This window comes from Camelus ferus, chromosome 6, assembly GCF_009834535.1.
Source record: "Camelus ferus isolate YT-003-E chromosome 6, BCGSAC_Cfer_1.0, whole genome shotgun sequence".
NCBI lineage: Eukaryota > Metazoa > Chordata > Mammalia > Artiodactyla > Camelidae > Camelus > Camelus ferus.
This window is the reverse complement of record NC_045701.1, coordinates 58,206,788-58,219,020: the sequence shown is the minus strand read 5'-3', so window position 1 is coordinate 58,219,020 and position 12,233 is coordinate 58,206,788. Positions and strand designations below refer to the sequence as shown.

General features: G+C 40.6%; 1 long non-coding RNA gene across 2 annotated transcripts in view; it reads right to left on the bottom strand.

Annotated features, from left to right (window-relative positions):
- Positions 1 to 12,233, bottom strand: part of LOC106729754 — a 214,032-nt gene that overhangs the window by 103,736 nt on the left and 98,063 nt on the right. For both annotated transcript variants that reach the window (XR_004320728.1, XR_004320727.1), the window contains exons 3-4: positions 7,066 to 7,303; positions 984 to 1,206 (exon numbers count right to left, since the gene is read on the bottom strand). This is a non-coding gene — a long non-coding RNA (uncharacterized LOC106729754). The remainder of the gene's footprint in view (positions 1 to 983; positions 1,207 to 7,065; positions 7,304 to 12,233) is intronic.

Genomic DNA, 12,233 nt, shown 5'->3' with positions numbered 1-12,233 from the left:
TTGGTCACTACTGACTATAGTTTTTGTTAACAAATTATTAAAAACTCAATCTTAGATTAAAAAGGAGGTTATGATAAACTAATGCAAAGATACAAGAAAACAAACAGCTGTAAGCCACATCCTTTTCTGTGCAACTCTTTATCTCAAGCTCATTTTCTAATCTATTGATATTTTTATCTTTGAAAATGTTCAGTAATGTCATGTGTACCTAAAAAAAGCCTACATATCAGTTTATGAACAGATGTAGGCATGTAGCCAACATGTATAAAAGGAAAATGTTTTAAGGAGCTGATTCTTTGATGTGAGGTTCTTTTATAAGAATTTTTCTTTATCTCTCCCATAATAATAATAATAAAAAAAAAGAGCCTAGTTCAAAGCACAATCAGTCTTTCATGGTAAGGACAATGGATGGAAGCAATTTGAAGCAAATGCCCTTTGATTAAACAGATGACTATTTGACTTCTTAATAAATAATCAACATCAAAATAAAAGTCTAGATCTTTTCAAGTTCACATGGGTATGGTTTATTTTAGCAGAATTAAAATGGTATATGCCCTTTGGACTTTGTAGCTTAAATATTTAAAAAAGAATCCTTGGAAATAATTTTAAAATAACCCAACTTCATTCGTGCACCAAAGCATGGAAAACTGAAGGCAAATCAAGATCCCTAGAATATATATATTTGCCTTTCAGCAGCACCTTGTACCTGTAGCTTTGATTCTGAAACTGCCCTTGCATATGTTTGTTTTGAAGTCACTTTTGATGGAGGAGGTATGTGCTGCAATACACAGATAAGCAGGAAATGAATCATGGAAGAAAAAATCTGTTAGCTCCAAAACTCAAAGAGAGTAACTGCCCTAGCACTGCATGTTTGTCCCTTTTCCATTTAAGAATTTTCTCTACTCCAAGTAACGCCATGATTGCCCCAGTTTTAAACCAGTCTATCCTGCACTTGTACTAGTTTATTATCATCTTTTTCTTACCTACAAGTTCCAAAGGAAAGTGATCACTTTCACACGTGTTCTTTGTGGGGATGTCCCAGCAGCGGTGGCTCTGATCACACAGCCGGAAGACTGGCTGCCCTTTTATTGACAATGCCTGGGGCCCGTGCTTCCATCATAGCCAGCCCTTTGAAAGTTAGATTTATGTTTTCTTCCCCATGGTCAGGACAAGGTGTGCTTCTCAGTGAGTTGGAGATCCTTTCTCCTTAAACACACACAAAGCATAAAAATATAAAACAATGGCTCTGCTGCACCCAAGCTTACTTCTTATTAAATAGTTCTCCAAGTAGGCATTAGCTGAGGAGAAAAGACTCTGTGCAGGATATCTGCCCACAATCCACTTGTCTTTTGCTTATGGCAAAGAAGAGAGATTTCTTAAGTGATGAAAATTATTAAACTAGCACTAAACAATTCATATCCGCCTGGAAACTCAGATTATGATCTTAAGTGAAACAGGGACTTTGCAGATGTGATTAAGTAAGACACTTGAGAGAAGATTATCCTGGAATAGGGAGGGCCTGAAATTCAATGATTTGACACCTTGATTTCAGACTTCTGGTCTCCAGAACAGTGAGAGAATAAATCTCTGTTGCTTTAAGCCACCAAGATTGTGGTAATTTATTTTTGCAGCCCCAGGGAATAGATACAGTACATAACTATTTACACACACACACACACAACTATCATCTTGGAAAGTTTCCATAAGAATCAGCGGCTCCTACTGAAGGCTTGCACTGTCCATTTAGAAATACATAAAGGTAGTTTCAGCTTCAAATGATTGGAAGATGATACAGGCATTGGGTGGGCAACATTCATACCAGTCCCACTCATTGAAACACTGTTCAGTCTTCTACACAACCTTTGACTATCTCATTCGACATTTATGTAGGTGAAAAATTAGTTGATAATCACTTAAGACAAGAACCGTATATTGGTGAACACACAGTATTTTGGCATAGTTTTAATATACATTCATTTCCTGAACTTTGGGGGAAGTACATTACAGTAAAGTGAGAGAAGTTTGCATTTTCTTTTGTTTGAATCACACCAATGCAACTGTGTTGGTCTGCATTTGCAGGTGTTTGCCTCAAAGCATCTGACCTGTTAATTTCATTGTGCCTGAATATTTACATAATGAAATAGATATTGTATTAGTCAGGCTTCTCCAGATTAATATGAAGAGATTTATTATAAGGAATTGGCTCACATGATTATGCAAGCTGACAAGTCCCAAGATCTGCAGGGTAAGGCACTAAGTGGGAGACCAAGAGGAGCCAATGGTGCATTGTCTGAAGTGCAGTTTGAAGGCCAGCAGGTGTGGGACCTAGAAAGGGCTGATGTTTCAGTTCAAGTTCGAAGGCAGGAAAAAAGCCATGTCCCAGTTTGAAGGCAAGGAGGAATTTTTACTTGGGAGAGGGTCAGCCTTTTTGATCTATTTATGGCTTCAACTGATTGGTTGAGGCCCACCCACATTAGAGAGAGAGAGATTTGCTTTACTTAGTCTACTGATTAAAATGTTAATCTTATTCAAAAACACCCTCACAGACACATCCAGAGTAGCATTTGACCAAATGTCTGGGCACTCTGTGGCCCAGTCAAAATGACTCATAACATCAACCATCATAGATATTAATATATAAATTGCTTTTCTTTCATTTCTACCTCATATTTTACTTAAAACATTATATTGGTTTCTGAAAATAAAATTGTATAAGAAGGTTATATTATTGATGAATTTCCTTTTCAACAGTAAAGAAGGCATTAAAAATACATTATAAAGAGGAGTCATTTGCCATTAGAAGGTTGAGAAAAACTAATCTAGATAACTAATCATACATACATATTTGTACATTTTACAGTATTTCTGTGTAACAGAAATTCAAGAAAGAACTCCTCAGAAGAGTATGCACATTTAAAATGTTAATAAACGCAATAGCAACAGGTTTCAAGACAAGAACTCTTTCCTCAAGGGAAATTATGTGCTAAAGACTATAAAGCAGATGTAAGTAGAGCTGCTTTTGAAACAAGGATGGAAATCTGGAAGCCTCGCCCATTCCTTTCTACAGTCTCTGGGCATCTCTACGGAGCTCCTCAGGCTTCAGGAGCACAGCTTGAAAACACTGGCCTGAGTGCACTTTACCCCTTTCTTGGTGGCTTTGGCTTTGTAAGACCCGCCCTCCCTTGATGGCATCTCCTCACCCTCCCTGACATCCAGGTGTTATCATCAGGTTAAGCGTTGGCCCATTTATCAGTCGTATAGATTAACCAGCTAGAATCCTCATGCTGCCTTCATTATTGTTATTTAATTTTTGGAAATGTTTTAAATACATGTACTGGAAAGTCCATAAAATGTAAATATACAGCGTAGTAACACAGCATAATGTACATACCTACATAGCCACTACCCAGATAAAGAAATGCGACAGCACCCCAGAATCACCCCAAACACAGCCACCTCCCTCCTCACCAAAGGTAATCACTGTACTGACTTTTATACTTAACACTTCCTTGTTCTCCTTTGTACTTTTACTCTAGTATATACTGGATCTAAGTAAATACACTACAGTTTCTTTTTTGCCTGTTTAGGAACTTCATATCAAAGGAATAGTATAATATTTATGTTCTGCTTTTTGGTGCAATATTAGTTTTGTGAAGTTTGTATGTGCTGGTGCATATGGCTGTAGTTTTAAAAAAATTTTTATTGCTATGTTGTAGTCAATCTATGACAATATCACAATCTATCCATTTCATTGTTGGTGAGCATTGGCTGTTTTTCAGTTTAACGCTATCATAAATAATGCTGCTAAGAACTTTCTTAGATATATCTTCTGGTTCCCATAGTCTTGCATTTCTATTTCACGTATAACTGGAGGTAGAACTGCTGGGACATAGGATATGAACTTAAGCTTTCCATTCTAGGTTGTTTTGCTAAATAAACAAACAGTGCTACTGTTTGGTTTTAAAAAGAATTTGTCCTGTAGCTTACCTGATAACCATGCATAATTGCAATCATCATTTTCTCAGATATTCTCCATAATATTTTATAAAATGTAGGATTGTATGGGGTTTCTTTTAGGGTGATGAAAATATTCTAAAATTGAATAGTGGTTATGGTCGCACAACTCTAAATATACAAAACCCCTCTGAATTGTACACTTTGAAAGGGTGGATTTTGCAGTATGGGAATTATATCTCAAATAAGCTATTATAAACAAACAAGTTAAAAAAACAAATGACAATAAGAATTCAGGGTGGTTGATGACAGAAGCAATGTTATAGGGGACTCTTACTCCATCAGAAATTAAGTGTGGGGGGAGGCAAGAGGCAAGGAGCAGGGGAATGGGAGGCGGAGGTAAAGGAGGAGGACAGTAAGAAAGCAGTAGGTTTGGATGGTAGCTTAGGAAACTATTATGGTAGCTTTATTTGATGATGGAAATAAAGACAAGAAAATGGAACGGAATTGATGGAGTACTTTAAGCAATGATTATGTCCAGGAGCACTATTCTGGGGGGGAGGTAATTAGGTTAATTAATTTATTTTTTTATTTTTAGAAGAGGTACTGGGGATTGAACCCAGGCCCTTGTGCATGCTAAGCATGCGCTCTACCACTGAGCTATACCCTCCCCTCAGTGATTATGTTTAAATATGCGTGATTTTCCGATCTGCACATATCAGCTCTCCACATCCTGCAAAGTGTTAATATGTTCATGGAATACACGAGGGAAAGTGAGTGGTAGGGGTGAAACTCAGGATCACAAGGTTAATACATAGAGATAATAATAATAGTAATGATCAGAGCTAACATGATTATTTCACATTTACTTTTAATTTACTATAAGGTCTCAAATCCCAGCTGTATCACTTACTATCTGTGTAACACTGAGCAAGTTACCCAGCTTTTCTTGCCCTTATGTTTCCACGCAATAAGCTACTACTGTGCATTGCAGTTCCAGGAACGGTGTCACAGGAATTGCCTTTGTTTCCCCACTGTACTTTAAAAGAGGATGCGCAGTGGTAGATACGCCAGTTTGAAGGAGTGCACACTTACTCTGCCCCTCCCCGCCCACCTCTGACATAATCACCTTAATGCAAACGTTAATGAGGTAAGGCTTAATGAGGTAAGGCTGTTGGCATGAGACAGGAACATCCCCTGTGTCAAAAGAACACAGAAAACTGCCTTTCTGCTTGAAACTAGAGAAAAGGGGAACACGTCTTGACAAATCATCCTGTCACACAAGCATCTTGCTAGCTGAAGAATTCTAAGCAGTGTAACTACAAAAGCCCTTGCTAAAATTGCATGGTATTCTGTGCCTCTTAAGGTATGAGGTGAGAAACCTTTTTTTTTTTAATCCACAAATGATTCTTTGAGATAATTTCTTTTTTAAATTAATTAATTAATTAATGTTTAGAGAAAGTGGGGAAATAAGCTTCTTGCTGCTAACAGATATGGGTAACCCGACTCATATGACCATTTTGTTCATTGAGAAGGTCTGTGGACGTGTAAAAGTCCCCAGAAAATTCCAAAAGGCTGTTGCTATCAAACGAGTCAGGACGGCTTCTTCAGCAGCTGAATGTCACACTCTGTAACACTTTTCCTCCATAAATGAAGGCCCTGTTTCATAAATGGCCTGGATGCTTCTGATTTTATTGGAACTATACTAAGAAGTTGGTTGGAGGTGAATTCTGTCCTTGTGGCTAAAGGTGCACGAATTCAATACAGCGAGCGCCTGAGCCGCCACTGGGTCTCACACCACCCACATCCCAGGTGGAGTTACGTGTCCTCAAGGAGACTGCTTTGAAATTCTAGTTTTTAAAGCACGCTTTTCAGAGCAGCCAAGCACAAATGACTGTGTGTATATTTACTGCGCTTTCTGCATCCTGTGTATAAAAGCTGTATTGAACGTTTATGAGGGTTCTCTTCTGAAAAACTGCAGATCATAATAGAAAGTATGTTTCTGCATTTTTACCAAAACCTCAGTCTCCAATAGACTGAGGACCTGAGGAAGCCAAGAAATAAAAAGAGGGGGTTGGTTACCGCAACATATAGTTTTCTTGGCACAAATAGATCTGTTTCAGTCACTCGGGCCTCAAGGCAAAAGGACAAAAGAACCCAAGCAGTTCCACACCCTTTGCCCACATCTGCCCGTGCCCTGCTCCTTTCCTCCACAGAGAGCAAGGGCGAGGAAGAAGTGAGGTGGTAAGGGCCCTGAGTTCTGAAGAACAGAGTAAAGGGAGATGCTGGAAGCCCTTTTCATCTTTTCCCATCCCATATCTAGTGTATTTTCCTTGACTTTCAAATGACTTGGTCAAACAGCAGAGGCCTAAGAATAATGGCCTCCAAATGTTTGCATTAAGTTGCCTTATTTCCAAGGTCACCGAGAAACAAACATTCACTGTGTTTATTGTTTGAAAAGCATTTAAATATGCTTGATTGCCTCCCAACCGCCTACATGTGGCAGTCAGGGTCCAACAAGGAAACCACTTTATCATTTTTTAATCACGGGAAGTCAATGCAGGAATTAGGTACAAGGGTAACAAAAGAGCTGGAAGGCAAACAGGAGTTAACGAGGCAACCCAGTGATGAACAATGGTAGAGAGAGGGGTAGGGAGGGAGCGGGGTTTCCAGAGGCCAGAGCCAAGGTCACGGGACAGTAGCTGGCACCTCAGTGGCCCTGTCCAGGGGGAGCTGAGCCACAGGGCAGATGCAGCCATGCTGGCGAAAGCACTCCAAGCAGGGAGCTGTCCTGGGAGCTCCCTGGTCCTGCACCCACAACCCCTCACCAGTTCTGGGCCAAAGCCAGAAACCAGCTAACACAGGAGTCTGGGAATCACAGCCTGTAGGCAGAGGTCAGCCCCAGAGCAGAGCAGGGGAAGATAAATGAATCTGAGGGCACACTGAGATCGCATTTTTCGTGACTATTCTCTGAGTTGTCAAAGCTAAAGAATAAATACATCTGATATGAAATCGTTAGCTTATTGGATGATGGGAAAGACTAGTTACTAAAGGCTGCAACAGCCAAAGAAATTCCACCTTACCCCTACCTGTGAGCTCAGTACCACTCACCTATTGTAGTGTCAGTCTCTACAGTTCTCCTGGCAGAGGCTTCTGTCCAAGGGGACCCATCACAGACTCATGCAGGGGACCAGTTGCTTTTTTCTTGCCATCGTTTCAGTATTTTCTCATACATATTCACACAGGAACTATTATGCGGCATTGTAGGAGCTGTCACAAGGAGAAGCGGCTGTGGCATGAGTCCACGGCTGACAGGGTGCTTTTGCCACATGTCTTCCAGAGCTTCAAGCTTTGGAGAGAAAAGGAGAGAGTGTGTAATGTGAATGAGCAGTGAGTTACAGCTCCTGTACTTTTTGGGAAGTAACTAGAGTAAAATCACCTCTTTCCTTTCTTTTTATTTTCCTCTCTTTTTTAAGGAGAAATATTCAGGCTATCTCAGGGTGGGGAACAAGAGCAGTCAGAGGAAAACAGCTGGAATGTATCTGCAATGGGAGTGGACAAAAACGCTCCTTCTGTGCCATCAGTGAATTGCTGCTGTGAGAAAGCCCACATAGCAACCTCTTTACCGCCAAAACAACTCTCCCTGAGGCCAGTTCCCAGCTTCCCATGCACACCCAGCACACGTCCCAGCTGTTTGGCAGTGCGAGTCCTTCCCGAGGGCTCAGAGCCTCAGATCACGACAGGAGCTGCCATGTCTAAGGGACCTTCGTATCACATGCAATGGAGGGGCACAGGGGATCTGGGCAAGTCCTTGGAGACAGGACACCACACTAATCGACTTGAGTAAAGAGAGGAAACTGTTGTCTTTAATGGAAGTGACATAACTGGCATCTACTGAACACTTTGTATGTAGGCTCCCTGTTACCTTATTGCATCTTCCCAACAACTGTATGTGGTCACGTTTCTGATTCCCCTCATTTCACAGGTGAGGATCCTGAGGCTTTGAGGTTGGGTTATTTGTCCAGTGTCACACAGCTAGTAAACAGCAGGTTTGAGGCTCAAACCTAGGTCTGTCTCTCTCCTCGGAGCCCAAGCTCTTCAACCTTGTGCTATTCTGTGTATCAACTCTGAGGGAAACTCAGTGGGCAGTTTGAATGTTCAGTGCAAACAGTCACTGATCTCTTTACCCGTGATTTATGAAAGAGACAGTAAGACAGAATCAGTACTTGTTTGTTCTCTCCGCATGATATTTGAATGCAAATGATCAGTGAACTCTTGCTACTTATTCAGTCTGACTGAGTCACATGGTATCTGCTAATGTTCTAAATGAGTCTATGTTCTGGATCTCTGCAGCTACCCGAGCCCTAGAGAATCACTGCTCTAGTTCTGTAACTCTTCTTCCCAGACCTTCTCAGCTGGAATCACCCAAGACTGGAATCTTCAGGCTCAGAGCCTGGCCAGTTCTGGAGTGTGACTCCTAATTTCATCCTCAGGGAAGGTCACTTATGGTAACAGCGTTTTGCCCAAGACGCATCGTATCTGTGATGAGTGCTAGTCATTCGGCCAGTCCTACTCTACTCCAGTGCACATACCCAGATTTCGCTCTCATCTCTGCTGCATTGCTGGAGTCCAGATGGTTCATCTCTACTGTGTAGACCCTTCTCCCCGGAAGCTGACCCTGTCCCTTGAATTCTTACAAGAATTCAGAATTTAGAGAAGTAAGACAGTATGGGATGACAACTACATTGCACATATACTTCCGGTTCCCTTTCCTGCACCCACAGGGTTAGGGTGATCATTTAATTTATTGTCTAAACCCTTTGCAAGTGAAAAGGAGGACTAAATGACATGAAGACAACAGGTGTGAGCCAGGGCAGTCCCCTAGCTGACACTGCTCATTGATCCGGCAGCCCCTCAGAGATGAAAACTATGCCTAATCATGTAATTGGCACTGTAGGACACTTACTGCTTGTGTTTATGTGCATGCTACTCATTTCATTTTTCAGCAGAAAGTGGAGTGTTTACTCTGCAACTTCCCAGGTGAGGAGCAATTTACTCTTTAAAGAAAAGGAAGCCATCATGTCTACTCACAGACTATAATCTAGTGTGGAAGAAAAGACAACACAAAATAAGTAATATATGTATAAAACAAATGCATTTTATGAGTGCACATATTCTCTTCGATAAATGAATTTCCCTGGGTGAGTGAGAAGTCCAGGTAGCAATCTGCAAGGTAACTTTGGCTGAAATATAAACATTCCATTGCTTCACCTGGAGTTGAAATAGAATATAGCTGAGATTTTCAAGTCAAAAAATCTTGGATTCAAGTCAGGAGACTGCATTTTCTAGCTGTGTGAAAACAGCAGAAAGCAGAAACTAAGTCCGTCTTGTAGGACTGAGCCCTTCGACCTGCGGGATCTAGCACGCTCTCTCCCTCCCTCCAGGCTCTCCCCCTACATTGGAATTTGGTGGAAAGTGTCTGAGAATTGAGTTGAGTTGTAGGACACCCAGCTGAGTCAGAGGATTGCTTGGGAAACCAACCTCCAAACCTTCCCCCTGCCTCCACGTTGGAATTTGAGCAACCGGAATCATTGGCACTTGAACCTCACCAAGTGCTCCTATCAGCAGAATGGGAATTTGACGGGAGTATTTCCTAGAGTGAGATTCTAGGTGGCCCTTAAAAAATAGAGTGGATTTTAAAAGGCAGAACAAAGTCCTCAGGGGAGGACTAAATTTCTCCAGATCCTCTGCAACACATGACTCTATTTAAGGCAGGTATTCTGTGAAAAGTCAACTAGTTTAGCAAGATTCCTCTAAGCGCCACATTAGTACCCGGGGGCCAATTTAATGTGAATTAAATGGCAATGAATATTTTCAAGCCAGACAGAGTGTCTGCAGGATTACTGAGGACCCACAGAGTTCCATAATAACCCAGAAGCAGAAGCCCAGAGGCACTGGTGAGGAGCTAGTGTAGAGCTGGTCTCTTGGGAAGATTCAGACGCAGGGTTAAAACTGTATGAAGAATTACGATGCTCAGTGATGAATGAAGAAAGCTAGGCAAAACCACTCTGCCAAAAATGAAAGAGTGTCTTAAAGACTTGACAACAGTGGCAATTCAGCCTGCCAATGCTGTGGAATAATTTGTGAACCACACAGCAATTGAGTGGTTTCACAACAATTCCCAAATGATGAATGTATACTTGGAATCGTCACTATTTCTGCAATAATATAACAATATCAAATGAACAAATTCTAGTTTATCCCTATATCTGAGGAAAATCAGTTAAATATGCATAGGTGGAATCCCTATTTGTCGAAGACCCCAATAATCTATAAAGACCTCCTGAGTAAGACCCTTCTATATTTGGAAAAATGTAGAATCTACATGATCCAAGGATGGATTAGTCTGGTTTTTATATTTGCTCAGTGTGGTAGGAAGAATAATGGCCCCCCAAAGATGTCCAGGTCCAAATCTCCGGGACCTGTGAACATGTTACCTTCTGTGGCTAAGGGACTTTGCAGATGTAATCAAATTAAAGACCTTGAGACGGGGAGATTATCTTGGATTATCTCAGTGAGCCCAACATAATCATAAGAGTCCTTTATAAGTGAAAGAATGAAGTAAGAGTCAGAGAAAGAAATGTGATGACAACAGAAGCAGAAGTTGGAGTGATCTGAATAAGTGACCATGAGCCAAGGAATGCAGATAGTTTCTTGAAGCTGGAAAAAGGAAAGGAAATGGATTCTCCCTTAGGGTCTCAAGTAGGAACTCAATTCTGCCAACTTCTTGATTTCAGCCCAGTGAAACCCATTTTGGACTTCTGACCTCCAGAATTGCAGGAAAATAAATGTTTTAAGACACTAAATTGATGGTAATTTTTTACAGCAGCAATAGAAAACTCAGACACCTAATATCTTTCTTTCATTATTGTTTTCTTCATTTCTTTGCCTCATAAATTCGGAATCCAATAAGCCAAGTCCAATACTGCAGGAAAATTCAACCAAGCCTATTTAACAAAACATGAGAAAGATGTCAAATAGATCCAAATAAAATTAAGAGAAATGTGTAATACTACTGTCAGCTTTATTCCATGTTAGCCTAGAACCATCTTTGGCTAACTGGTAATTAAATTTATTTAAATATTTTCAGTGTCTCTTACAGGTTATATTAAATTCACCACATCACCCTAGCAAGGTTCTCTCCACAGAAATCTCTTCCACATACTTCATGGAAATCTGAATTTTGAAAGGCAATACATTTAAAGTGTTAGGATTTCAAAAACTTATATTTAGATATTGTGATTGATCCTTTGGGGATTGTCCTCTAATTTCCTTGATAATTTCCACCTCTTTGGGAGTTGCCCCTTGATCCAAAGGGCATAAATTTAATTCTTCCTTCTAGCCAGTGTCACTGGAACAAGGAAAGACCAAGAGGAACTCATGACCCAAGCAAGCTAGGCCAATTACTTCTCCTGGAATCTAGAATTTGAATAGCAAGATTCTGAATCTGGGAATTGAAATCAGACTTACTGTAATGTCAGAAATTTAGACTAGAGAAAGTCTGTGAGTTCCACAGCTGAATGTTAAGCCTAGGAAGCCTGGTTGTGGAATATATTCCCCTATCTCTTGAATCTGGGATGGCCTTGTGACCTGCATTAAACAATGGAATGTGGTAAAAATGATGTACAAGTTTCCACACATCCTTTGTTTCTCACTCTGTCTGTCTCTCTTTCCTCTTCCCTGCTTCCGATTAGAATACGTTCAGTGTGGCCTTTAGGATAATCAGAGACATGTTACCCACTCACTGCCTTAGTCCCAGCCAAGAGCCAGTCAATCACCAGACATGTGGGTGAAACACTGACGCTGTACTACTCCTGCCAGCCCTCTTTGGTCTGCCAGCCAATCACAAATTTATGAGCAAACCTAGCCAAGATCAGCCAAGCCTGGCCCAGATCTGACTCATAGATGCACAAATAATAATACATTGCTAGTTTTAAGTCAGAGTTTGGGGTAATCTATCATGAGGCAATGTCTAATTGATACACCTTAATTTGTTTATTTGCCTGTTTCTTTTCTTATTTATTTTAAGAAATATTTGTTGAGCATATAATATACTAGACAAGTTCTTACTGCTAAGAATATGAGATTACTGTGCTATTACTGTGAAATAAAGCCCCTACTCTCATAAAGCTAGTGAGAATTGTGCAGGAGTGGGGGAGACAAGACAATAAACAAGACAGTAAATATACAGCATAATGAATGGAAAAGAATCAAAGAGG